The sequence below is a fragment of the Medicago sativa genome, chromosome 6, assembly GCF_051527215.1.
Source record: "Medicago sativa cultivar Bolivia chromosome 6, Bolivia_mono, whole genome shotgun sequence".
In the NCBI taxonomy this organism is placed as follows: domain Eukaryota; kingdom Viridiplantae; phylum Streptophyta; class Magnoliopsida; order Fabales; family Fabaceae; genus Medicago; species Medicago sativa.
This window is the reverse complement of record NC_140754.1, coordinates 34,018,869-34,032,836: the sequence shown is the minus strand read 5'-3', so window position 1 is coordinate 34,032,836 and position 13,968 is coordinate 34,018,869. Positions and strand designations below refer to the sequence as shown.

At 34.7% G+C, this 13,968-nt stretch overlaps 1 non-coding gene across 1 annotated transcript; it reads left to right on the top strand.

Moving 5' to 3' along the window:
- Positions 1-210: 210 nt before the first annotated feature.
- On the top strand, positions 211-317 carry LOC146914701 (small nucleolar RNA R71). The gene has a single exon (XR_015017073.1). It is a non-coding gene; the product is annotated as a small nucleolar RNA R71 (small nucleolar RNA).
- Positions 318-13,968: the final 13,651 nt, after the last annotated feature.

Genomic DNA, 13,968 nt, shown 5'->3' with positions numbered 1-13,968 from the left:
TACATACCTGCCTCCTTTTTGAAGGATGAAGAACTAGTGGTGGCTCTCTCGTCGGTCCATTTGTAATGATTTTGAGCCATGTCTTCAATCAAGGCATACGCCTCTGTGTAGTTCTTATTCATAAGTGCTCCACCTGCAGCTGCATCAACAGACATCTTAGTGGTATAAGACAAGCCATTATAAAAAGTGTGGACTATAAGCCACTTCTCTAGGCCATGGTGGGGACAAAGTCTTAGCATTTCTTTGAAACGCTCCCACGCATCATAGAGAGATTCCCCATCTTTTTGGTTGAACCGCGTGATTTGGTCTCTATGTTTAGCGGTTTTAGATGGTGGAAAGAAACGGTCAAGGAATGCTTGCCTCATCTGATCCCATGAAGTAATGGAACTGACTTCGAGGGAATGGAACCAAGCGCTAGCTCTATCCCTTAAGGAAAAGGGAAAGAGATGAAGTCTTACGGCCTCATGGTTCTCCTTCATGGTTCCACTAATTTGTAGGAAAACAGAGATGTGAAGATTGGGATCCTCAGTGGGGGATCCCGAGAATTGGTTTTGCTGCACCAAGTTAAGTAGGGCAGGCTTAATTTTAAAGTTGTCATCCTCAACCGTTGGGTACACAATAACAGCTTGTGGCTCAGCCGTAGACGGCGTTGCATACTCTTTGAGAGTGCGATTGGCCATGGCGGTGTTATTTTGTGCCTCTCTCCTTCTTCTATGTAAGAACCTTTCGATCTCGGGTATGAATACCGCTCGATTTCTAGTTCTTCGCATAAAAGGTTGAGAACCCAAGAAGTTAACGATAACAGAAAAATAAAAAGTTAAAAAGAAAAGAGAAAGGAGAGAGAATTCTAATCACTAAGAAAAAGCTAATTAAATTAGTTAACTCCCCGGCAGCGGCGCCAAAAACTTGATAGGGCCAAACCGCAAGTGCACGGCCTATCGAAGTAATAGTAGTAAGTAGAGTTATCGTTCCGCTAGGGAGTTGGTCAATCTAATTAACTTATAGAAAATGATTAGAGGAGAAAGAAATAAGAAGTTGGAGAGTGCAGTTTTTGAAAGTAAATAACAATAATATTAAAAAGCCTCGGGATCATTGGTTCATCATAATAACAAATCTTTTCACAAGCAAGCCTTAAACTTATAATTATACGTTAATCTTAATTACTAAGGACTAGTTTCTCTTTAGCATATCACAGCTCCTCTCGAAGTCAGTGAGTGTATCCCTCCAACAACCACACCTATTCTCATGGGTGATTGCCTTTGGGACCCTTGAAGATCAAAACTTTATGTGTCGCAAGGTTGGCTAGACTATTCTCATGTTTCGCAAACCTTGTCTAAATTCACTTGATCGGATATCAAAGCTCCGCGTTCGCTTTATGAATTGATATCTGTGATGATGAATTAACCATTATCAAACCCTCCGCGTTCGCTTCCACAATTTGATAATAATTAATTCATGTTAAGACGGTGAATTTAGATTAGGAATTAAGGTAACGAATAATTAGGGTTTAAGGCTTGGCTTGATCCAGATTACGTCATTAGACTTATCCAACGATCCCAAGACAAGAAGTCTACTCACTCATGTTCATCGTAGACATGGGGGAAGAAGAGAGAATGCGATAAAAGTAAATTACAAAGAAGAAAGTAAATAAAGTAAAGAACTTTTATTGAAATAAAGACTTGAAATATTCAAAGTAAAGGTGAATGTTTATGGTGGAGAGCTACTCTATTTATAGCTTTACAATCGACTTAGAAACTAAGCAACTAAAAGAGTAAAACAGTAAAGCTGCAACAGGGTAACTTGGGCCCGAAGAAAAAGCAGCAAAAGGGGCTTCTGGAGGTGGCACGGCCGTGCCACATGTTGGCACTGGCCGTGCCAAGCTTCTGACTTGGTGGGAACATATTTTTGTTCCGTATCTTCGTATTTTCGCACTGTATTTGCTCCAGTCCTCTTTCTTTTGCTCCAAGACACCTTCCACCATATATTCGTTCCTAAAATAAAATAAAAGACAATTTAAAGTAAAATGTTCTAAAAGGAAATAAAATGCAATATAATTAAATCAAATCTTATTTAAAACTAAACTAAATAACGCATTAAAATATACTAATCTATGACTCATCAAGACCCCCAACACCTTTGGAGGTGGAATGAGATTATTCACTTCCTTTGAAGCCTTGATTAAGCCCATTCAATCTTCTTGAGAGAACCAAGTTACAATCCCTACTAGCACTCTAGAGAATCTACACACTCAAAGACAAAGTGATTCTAAGAAAAAGTGTTTAATCTTGAAGAATGTATGAGCAATGAGTTTTTTAGACGTCGAGAGAATAGATGCAATTGATTCAATACTTTTGGAGTTATGAGGAGGAGACTATTTATAGAGAGAGGTGATAAGACTAAATTTTTGCACAAAAGCAACAGGTTGAATCGATTCACTAAATGTTTGAATCGATTCAGACAACAAGAAGATAGACCAGAGAAGTATGAAGGATGATACGATTCAAGATATATTTGAGTCGATTCAAGTGTGCCCATATGAAGATTGATTCGATTCAAACTTTGTGTGAATCGATTCAATGCAGGTCAGAGAGTTTTGTGAGACGATTCAAGCAAAAAAGAGACGATGCATAGATGAATCGATTCAAACATATGTGAATCAATTCACATGAAGTCAAAGACTTTATTGAATCTATTCAGATTGTGATGAGTCGATTCAAACTGATTCAAAATGAATTTTGACACTTTTTCAAACGACACAAAACATCAAGATCAACTATATAAACTCTAGGGTGCTTTAACATGGTACTTAATCAAAAACATAAAACTATCTAAAATATGCTAAGGAACATCATCAAAAACATAAAACTAAACGGTGAGCTCTTTAGGCTTTACCCCGTCAATGGCTCGATTTGTCCTAATGATATCATCTCCGACGAAGTTTGTCGAGTGTTTGTACTGCGACGTCAGTCCACTTCCCATCTTACTTGTTCACGTCTTGTTTCGTCACCTGTTATATACAGTCATCCAATTATACAGTCGCACAAGTTGTACATTCATATATTCATGTATTCATACATTCATATATTCATGCATACACAACATATACACTTTGTCATTCATACATCATTGCATTATTCACCCATAGTCTTGTTTGGCCGTATTTTTTTTAGTTCGGTCTTGACCCGAACAGTAAGTGGCAGATTCTACAGATTAAAAGGTTGCAAATTTTTATTTTCTCTAAAAATGTCATCCCCCAGCATCTCGGATAACGAGATGTCACTCGTTATAAGCCAAACGGTTAGCTTGCAAATTGAAATTTTCTCTAAAAGTGTCATCCCAATGCGTCTGGTCAAGAGACGTCTCTTTCATTTTACCGTCATACAACTAGCAATCTCAATAGTAGGTAAATACATGTCATTTGTCTTCATACAGCTATCATACAGATAGTACACAATGTCTCTTTCATTTTACCTTCATACAACTATCAATTCTGATAATAGGTAATTCTTGCCATTTGTCTTCATATGGTTATCATACCTATAATAGACAGTGTCTCTTTCATTTTGCCTTTATACAACTGTCAATCCTGATAGTATGTAATACATGTCATTTGTCTTCATACAGTTATCCGTACATATAGTAGACATTGTCTGTTTCAATCTTACCTTCATACAGCTATCGATCCCGATAGTAGGTAAATTCATATCATTTGTCATCATACAACAATCCATACAGATAGTAGACAATGTCTTTTTCAATTTTACCTTCATACAGTTATCAATCCCGATAGTAGGTAAATACATGTCATTTGTCTTCGTACAGTTATCCGTACAGATAGTAGACAATATCTTTTTCAATCTTACCGTCCTACAACTATTGATTCTGATAGTAGGTAAATACATCTCGTTTGTCTTCATACAACTATCCGTACAAATAGTAGATGATGAGATAAAACCGCAAGTGCACGGTTCTACCGAACTATAAATAAAAGAGTCTCATTCCGACAAGGATTTATGAATTCAATTAACTTTAAATAATGATTAGATGAGAGTTTGAGATTATAAATTTTGGATTTTTAATTAAAAGAAAATATAATAGTAAAAAGAGCCTTGGGATTATTGGTTCATCATAATGACAAACCCTTCACAAACCAAAACCTTAAACCTAGAACTTTATGTTAGACCTAATTTCTAAAGACCGGTTTCTCTTTAGCCTCTCACTTTTCCTTTTGGTCCTAGTGAGAGTGTTCTTCTAGCAATCAAATTTATTTCGCTGATTTGATTACTAGAAGAAGCTTTAAAGTTTAAAACATCATATGTCTCAAGAATTGCAAAGACTATTTCGCTGCCTTTGCAGTCCTTGTCTAAATTCACTTGTTCGAATATCAAAACTCCACTTTCGTTTTATGAATTGATATTTGAGATGATGAATTAATGATTATCAAACCCTCCACTTTCGCTTCTACAATTTGATAATTGTTAATTCATATTAAAACGGTGAATTTAGATTAGAAACTAGGGTTACATAAGATTAGGGTTAAAGCTTGGTTTGATTAGGATTATGTCATTAGAATTATCCAACAATCCCAAGACAAGAGAAGTCTACTCACTCACGTTCATTGTAGACATAGAAGAGAAGAAGAAGAAGAAGAAGAAGAACATAAAAGTAAGTAACAATAAAATAAAGGTGAACTTTTATTCCAAGAACAAAAGATGAATTGTTGTGATAGCTAGCTACTCTATTTATAGTCTATAACGACTTAAAACCTAAGCAATACATCACTAGAATGTTCCACAATAAACCAAGGGCTTTTAGGTCAGAAATAAACTAATAGGTAGCTTGTCCGGAAAGCAAAAGCAGCAAAAGGACTAAAGTGGGGCGCGCCTTTTGTATATATTTGTACAAGATCTTCAAATTCTTTGCACATGATATTTTTGTATGAGATATTCATATTTTTTCCTCAATCCTTGGACCAGATATTTTTGTATAAGATCTTTGATATTTTTGGCACGAATCAGCTCCAATTCTCCTTTCTTTTGCTCCAAGACTCAATCTTTAGAATATTTGTTCCTAAAATATAATAACTTGCAATTGTAGTAGAAGAGTTCTAAAAAGGAAATAAACTTAAATAAAATAAACTCAAATATAAATAAAACGGACTTAAATATTATATAAAAATAACTATTTATTGACTCATCAAACTCCCCCACACTTGAATCTTTGCTTGTCCTCAAGCAAAAGGCATAAACATAGCAGCAATAACAAGATTAACATATGACAATTCATATAAAAAGTCATGTCTCCTCTAAGGCTTTATTTCAAGTGTACACTAATCACAACCCCAAGTATTCCTTGTGAACGTATTCAACCCAACAACAAGTTTCAAGTGAGTGTGTGTGTGTGTAGTCAAACCCTTTTCTTGCTTCTGTATAAGACATATATTATGAGGAACAGGTACTAACCCTAACACTAAAGTAACCGAGAAAAGTCCTTTCTTCTATTCATATAAGAGAGATGGGAATTATATGATCATTGGATCATTTTGACATTTTCAGAAGGAATCACAGAAGCTTTAATTGATTGGTAAAGGAAACACCACCTTCACGTGGAAAGTCAGTGAGGGGGTATCCTTTCCCCCCAGATCCAATGATGTCCCCCCTAAAGATATAATTGTTCTCAACCATCTTTGATAATCAACCAGTTTCAGGCACTTGATCATTTTAATGTCTTAGTGACCAACCAGTTTTGGGCACCTGGTCACTTTCTTTATTTTTCAAGTCTTTTCTCCCCACACAAACTTATACTACTTTTACTTTGAAGACTTTTAAGGGTTCAAGTTACCATTAAAGTTAGAACGTGTTCCTTAAAATACCTACTCATACACTTACTCAAAGATAGCAACTATGTACTTTTCTCATTGGAGAATTTTCATAATAAAACATGATGTAGATATAGCAAGTACACTTAAAACACAAGAAATCACTTTCATGTACAAGAAACAACCATTTTAGAAGAGACAACAAAAAATTTATGTCATAATTTACAATAAAACAAGCCGCTTAACATGCCTTTCGCAATAAAACATAACAAAAGAATTAAAGTTCAAGGGAGTTTGGAAATACTATGACTCAAGACACTTTATTAGCCCCCCACCCCCACACTTGGGAGAAGCATTGTCCTCAATGATTCAAAACAAGGAAAATACAAGAGAAGAAGTAGAAGAAGAAGAAGTAGGAGTAGGAGGAGAAAGAGAGAAGAGATAAGGGAAGAGGAAAGCTCACAATTTTATTGAGGTCCATATGGTTGACTTTGGAGGTGAAGGTGTTGCATCATTTTTCGAAGCATTTAAATGTTTTCATCATTTATTCGATTGCCCCTTTGGACATCGTTCCTTAGCCCGGCCATTTCAACACCTTGTCTTTGTTGCTCGGTGCTTATTCTTTGAACCTTGGTTTGCATCCATGTTCACCGTTCATCATTATAGCTTCCACCGGCTTCATGTTCATGGTGATGTGCACGTACCTCCTCTTTATCACCACCATCTTGTACCTGTGGGTTAGTACCAACATAAAACAAATTTTCCACCACCTCCGAATTAGTTATGTCCGTATTAGGTAGAATAATCAAACAATTAGCTCTAATAATTCTCCATCCATATTGGTAATTGTGAGTAGGGTCATGGGTTCTAAGGAAGACAAAGTAGTGAGAGTATATAAATTCTAGATAATAGTTTCCCTCTATCCTCTTGATCCCTTGATTCACACTCACCCCAAACTTCCTAGAAATAAAAGTGATGATTCCAACTACCACTATAGCACCTTTATCATCCGGATTCTTTCTAGCAATTGAAAGAAGATAATGAGCGAATAATAGCAATTGTTAACATGGTGGTTATAAAGCATAGCCCAAAACATAAACAACTCAACAGTCCTCATCATTCCCTACCTCTTTCCTACCCTAGATGGTACAAGCCATAACCGTGTGAAGGTACCTAAGCACAGGGTTGTGAATTTATTCAGCAGCCTAATCACATGTTCATCTATTTCTAGTCTATCCATACATTAACATCAGGGTACCTGCAAGGAGAGATAGTTCTAGAGATTAGAGATTTATACTTATTCCTTTGCTTGGGATCCTTGAGTTCGATCCCATGATTGCCGGTTGTTGATTGCTTCTTGCACCACTTTGGGAGTCTTCAATTTCCTTTCCTCTTGGATGCCATTGACCTAGTTGAATTGGTTTTGGTTTGGGTTAAGGTTAGGTTTTGTGTGGGAAAAGTTGGTGTAGTGATGGGGTTGGGGTTTAAGTAAGGTTTTTGAGTTTAATGATGAAGATTGGTGAAGAAATTGTGGTTTTTGGGTTAGGGTTTAATGGATTACGATTTTGGTTTTTGGACGGATGAAGGTTGGTTTATGTTTGGAAATGATTTGGTTTAGAAATTGTGATTTGGTGATGATTTGGAGAGAGTTATGGAGGAATGATGAAAGAGGTTATTTTGTTTGAATAAGGAAAGATAAAACCGCAAGTGCACGGTTCTACCGAAGTAGTAATAAAAGAGTATCGTTCTGACGGGAAGTTATGAATTCAATTAACTTTAAATAATGATTAGATGAGAGTTTGAGATTATAAAGTTTGGATTTTTAATTAAAAGAAAATATAATAGTAAAAAGAGCCTTGGGATTATTGGTTCATCATAATGAGAAACCCTTCACAAACGAAAACCATAAACCTAGAACTTTTTGTTAGAACTAATTTATAAAGACCGGTTTCTCTTTAGCCTCTCACTTTTCCTTTCGGTCCTAGTGAGAGTGTTCTTCTAGCAATCAAACCTATTTCGCTGATTTGATTCCTAGAAGAAGCTTTAAAGTTTAAAACATCATATGCTCAAGAATTGCAAAGACTGTTTCGTTGCCTTTGCAGTCCTTGTCTAAATTCACTAGTTCGAATATCAAAACTCCACTTTCGTTTTATGAATTGATATTTGAGATGATGAATTACCGATTATCAAACCCTGCACTTTCGCTTCTACAGTTTGATAATTGTTAATTCATATTAAAATGGTGAATTTAGATTAGAAACTAGGGTTATATAAGATTAGGGTTAAAGCTTGGTTTCATTAGGATTATGTCATTAGACTTATCCAACAATCCCAAGATAAGAGAAGTATACTCACTCACGTTCATTGTAGACATAGAAGATAAAAAGAAGAAGAAGAACATAAAAGTAAATAACAATAAAATAAAGACGAGCTTTTATTTCAAGAACAAAAGATGAATTGTTGTGATAGCTAGCTTCTCTATTTATAGTCTATAACGACTTAAAACCTAAGCAATGCATCACTAGAATGTTCCACAAGAAACCAAGGGCTTTTAGGTCAGAAATAAACTGATAGGTAGCTAGTCCGGAAAGCAAAAGTAGCAAAAGGACTAAAGTGGGGCGCGCCTTTTGTATATATTTGTACATGATCTTCAAATTCTTTGCACAAAATATTTTTGTATGAGATATTTATATTTTTGTGCTCAATTCTTTGCACCAGATATTCATTTATCTTCATACAACTATCCCTACAGATAGTAGACAATGTCTTTTTCAATCTTACCTTCATACAACTATCAACCCCGATAGTGGGTTAATACATATCATTTGTCTTCATACAGCTATGAATACGATAATAGACAACTATTTTCCCCAGTGAAACCACATTACCCCTTAGCGGAGTCGGATCCATTTTTTCAACAAACCTGGGTATCCTGTTGTTGGTTGTCTCTATCAGTCAGATCGTTTTTGCCGTCCTGCATTCAACGTGCATCACGAGCATTCATAAGTATCTTAGAGTAAAAAAGGGTGTACTCTATATTTAAGTCTCTTCGGCCCGTCCAATCGAAGATTTCATCTTCGGTTCCCCGGACGTAGAAACTTAAATAGGGACATCTGTCATACCCCAATTTTTTACCTAAGATCCTACTGTCATACGCTCTTTGACCTGGAATATTCTTTCACTTGTCAAAGAAAATTTCGCTAGAGAGGTATCTTAAAATAACTCATTTTGGTTCATTTTCGGGCCCACCTTTTATTTTATTTAGTTTTTTTATTTATTTTATTTTTACCTTTTATTTTATTTTTATTTTAAGTTTTTTATTTTATTATAATTAGTTTAAAAACAATTATACAAAAAGTCCAGGGGTCCGATTTTTTTTTTCATCCAGCGCCACAATCAGTGGCCAAACCAAAGTCAGGTGTCAACTTTCCCATTTCAAAAATCATTCAAGTCATATTCAATCCCCTTAAAAAAAACCATTAAACCAGTTTTTCATTTTCATCAACCTTTGAACCTATAAATAGAGCTCTCATTCCTCAGTTATAAACACACAAAAAGTTTTCTTGAGTTGTCAAAGAACTTTTCTCTCTTCTCCCTCCTTTAGCTTGTGTTGAAGAGCTATTATTTTCCTATCCCTCTTTTTCTATCTCGTCGGATTTTAAGAGTGGTCTTAAGACCGTAGTCCCTTTTCGATTTATTGTCCTTGAGAGGTATTTTAAAATACCTCAATTTTTGGTTCGTTTTTGGTCCACTTTTTAGTTATTTTATTTTTATTTCATTATTTATTCCGTCGGATTTTAAGAGTGGTCTTAAGACCGTAGTCCCTTTTCGGCTTATTGTCCCTGAGAGGTAGTTTAAAATACCTCATTTTTTGGTTCGTTTTTGGTCCACTTTTTAGTTATTTTATTTTTATTTTATTGTTTATTTATTTGATAGCATTTTAATTTTTGTCATTTATTAATTTGCAATTAGAATGTATTTTACCAAAAATTGTAAATATAAAGAAAAATATCATTGTCTTTACTTCATTATTTATTTAGTTCTTATATATCATAAAATACAAAAAATATTAGGTCTAGTTTTTATTATCCAAGGGAAAGGGGATTCGTGTTGACCTAGTGTCACTACAAAATTCTCTCGTGTTTATTTCATCATCCCATTAATTTTTAGGCTTCTTAAAAATAATAAATAAATAAAAACCAAAAAACATTCAGATAATCAAAAACAATTTTCACAAAAAGGAATTATTTTTCTAAAAAAAAACCTTGATTTTCAATCAAGTGACTTTCCATTTTTATTTTCTTAAAAAAATTTAATCCATTTTAATATATTTAAACCCTTTCTAAAAATAAAAATAAAAAAACAAACAAATTTAATCTTTGCCATTTGGCTTTTATCTTTAAAACCTTTTAAAAAAAATCAAAACAAATAACTCGGCTTTTTTTCCGACTACGTGGTTTTGATCCCTCTCGGGTACGTAGGCAAAAGACACTTGTCTTTCCAAATCAAAAAAATAATAAAAGACATTTTTTTTACTCATCACATTAATCTATTTTTTTTAAGCAAATAAATTGTAGCCAAAAATAAATAAAAGCAAGAGGTTCCTATAGAGTACTATAGGCATTTAGGGTGCTAATACCTTTCCCTTTACGTAACTAACCCCTGAAACTTAAATCTCTTTAAAATGTGGGTATTTTCGAACTTTTCCCCCTTTCCCTTGGAAAAATTAAAGCTCGGTGGTGAATTAAAAATTGTGAGTCAATGCTAATCAATAGCTTGACCCCCGAAAATCACCGTGACACCAACCAAACAGGTTTGAAGTTGGTTATGCTCAGGCAAATGCTCAAGTTGAAGCTGCCAAATAAAATCATCATCGACTTGATAAAGAATCATACACATGCTCAACTAAAAAATTGGCATAAAACTTTAAACAAAATCCTCTGGGCTTGTCGAACATCCCCAAAAGAGTCAAAAAACTCTACACCATTTCCTCTGGCTTTTGGCCACGACACACTTCTACTTCTGAAAATCTAAGTACAATCAGCCATAGTACAAAGACAAATGGAAATTCCAACATATCAATATTGGAATATGATGCTGGATGAGTCGTTTGATGTAGATGAAGGAAGGCTTACTGCATTGGACGTACTTTTAAGATAAAAAGAACGCGTTGAAAAAGTCTATAATAAAAAGGTAAAATCAAAATCTTTTAACCTTGGAGATTTTGTATGGAAAGTATTTTTGCCTATGGACAAAAGAGATAGAGTATTGGGCAAGTGGTCACCAAATTGGGAAGGACCATTTAAAGTTATACAAGAATTTTAAAATGGTTCTTATGAAATAGAAGAGTTAGCTTTCAATGAGAGAATATTCAGAATAAATGGTAGGTATTTGAAAAAATACAGACCTATGTTGCAGGAAGTCAAAATAACATAAGAGTAGTTCCGACGAGAAACGAAAAACTTGGCATTATGATTAAATTAAAATTAATGCCAAGAGGCAAGTCTAAAGTCTTAGATATTGTCGAGTATCACAAAAAAAGCATGGGAAATCAAAATGGCGTTTTATTAAGTCAAAAGCCAACTAATGGGCCAGAAGACAACGTTGAAACATGAATTAAACCATTAAAGATTGATTCATCGTTCCAGTTGTCAATAAACTGTGTTCGGCCATAAATGCGCATTACCATAAAAAGTTAAAATCTAAACAGAGGAAATGCTAAGGAAACCAAGTAAGTTCAAGATCGAGGCGACAAGAGAGACAAAATTTTGTCTCAGGTAGTCCTCATCAGCACCTGGAAGGGGAGAATTGGTATGTCGAATTCTTCTGATCCCTTCACAAGCCATGTTGAGAGGACATGAGATTTAGTACTTCAGGCCTGAAAGCATTGGCCTAAAGCAGAGAACATTCCACGCAAAACGCGGACCTGCTGAATTCAAAATAGCATCCCTGTAGTTGGCGAGTTGACGTCGGTTAAAGAGGTTTCGAAAGGAATAAAGAGCCTCGTTCTCAGAAAACCCTTCGCTAGCCAACACTTCCAACATAAGATTAAAGTATATGGATCTGTTGGAAATGTTTTATCGCTTTCTCCAAAATTAGTTTGATCTTCTCCTAGTTCGGCCTAATTTGCTGAAGCATTAAGGTAGCCAACGCCATACTATTGGATGCATTACCACTTTTGGATAACCTCTGCATAAATCGGAGTTTCGCTGCATATGGTACGGGATCAGCAATGTACCATAGACAGTCTCTATTTAGCACTCTGAACGTCACTTTCTTTTTAGCAAATTGGCGATGATACGTCATGCTGAAGTTCAAAAGATCCCAGACTCCGAAAGCATCAACCTTTTCAGTGATGGTGATAAGGAGTTAATGTGGGAGTTTATCCATTGCACATAAAGGTTTTTCCTTTTTTGTAACATGAATAGAAGAATGCAAATGGAAAGGTGTTTTATGAAAGGAATGAGACAAAGGATTTTTATAGAGGAAAAGGTAAATGTCATTTTAAAAATCCTCGTTTCCTATATGCAGTAACTATCACGCATGTGGAGGAGAAGTTAATCTTCTTGGAGTTAGTGGGAAGTTAAGAAATTTTCTCAAAGAAATTCCCAAAAAGACTACTCTTGAAAGTCGTGGTTACCATGACGTCATGTTCGAAAATACTTAGAAGTTTTAAAAAAAATGCCAATATTCTCCTTTGAAAATCTTCAGTAGAAAATGTCATTTTCTGGGGGGCAATTTGTTAGCCTGAAATTTCAACAGGCTCATTTAATGCAATCAACATTAGTTGACTTTTACCTTAACAAGAATTGAAGCCTTTCCCTTCAAACTTAGTGAGTTCGACGATATGTGGACTTAACTCGAATGTGTCTAGAAGCTCTAAAGTTCGACAAGACGTGAGTCAGTAATGTGAGACTGTCGAAGCCAAGCAATAACGGTTGAGGCGGGAAGATTTTGAATTTCAAATAGAAGCGGTTTCCTCAAGGGAGACGTGGGAGACAAGCGGTTGTCCAAATGGAAGAAGTGCTGGTCGTGGAGTTAGGCTTTTGCCAATTATTTTTCTATGTATAAATAGTAGTTTTCCATAGGAAAACGGGTCACAAATCACATATAGAAATTCTACAACAGTCGAAGTACAGGCTCGAGAGGAAAGAGTTATACAAAATGTATGTAAAGGATTTGTCGATTAACCTTTAATTTTAATGCAATGCAATTTATCTTTCCTTTAAGTTTTGCACTTTTAACTTTTAGCTTTTTATTTTGCATTCACTACGTTTCTTTTCATTTGAAAACCTTTTTCTGTCGAAAGATGTCATTCGGTCTCGTGTTATTCATAAAGAAACCTATGAACTTGATGAACACGAACTCTATTTTCTTAAAAACAAATACACAACATGTCCTAGGATTTCTGGTTTGATCCTGCTTGCAATAATCAAAACCAGCCCGTATTGTTTACCAAAAAAACACGTAAACAGAGTGTTACATAGTTTAGTAAGTATCCCTCAAGCTATTTGTTATAAAATAAATGTGGGTCTAAGTTAGCAAATTGTTGCAAGTTAACAAATATGTTTTAATGAAAATTACTAAAGTAACCCTCAAGTTATTAATTTTAAATAATAAAGATGGATGATATTTTTGTCCAAATAAATTTTCAGCATTTGGATCTTCATATTTTTTGGTCTAAGTTAACAAACTCATATGTGAGAATGTTAGAATGAATTTTCAGCATTTGGATCAAGATTTAATGGCTGAGATCAAAATCTCCAATTAATTAACAATTATGTCTTGATGTAGCCTATCATAGGAGAGTCAATAGAATCCCAAACGAATCCCATCTACTACAACAGTGGGAGAAGCTTAGTAATTAGTGTAATACTGATAGGCTACAGCAAGACAAAATTGTTAATTAATTAGAGCTTTTAATCTCAGTCATTAAATCTTGATCTAAAGGCTGAAAATTCATTCTCACATAAAAATATCATTCTCATATGATATATCCTATATATATACATATTAAATTTGAAGCTATTGATGAAATAATCACATTAGTGTAGTGGGCTGGACATGTTTTGAGATAATACCTGGGTTCCATGCTATAATTTTGAATGATTTAACTTTAAATAAAACACTACTAATGTACTTTGGAAAAG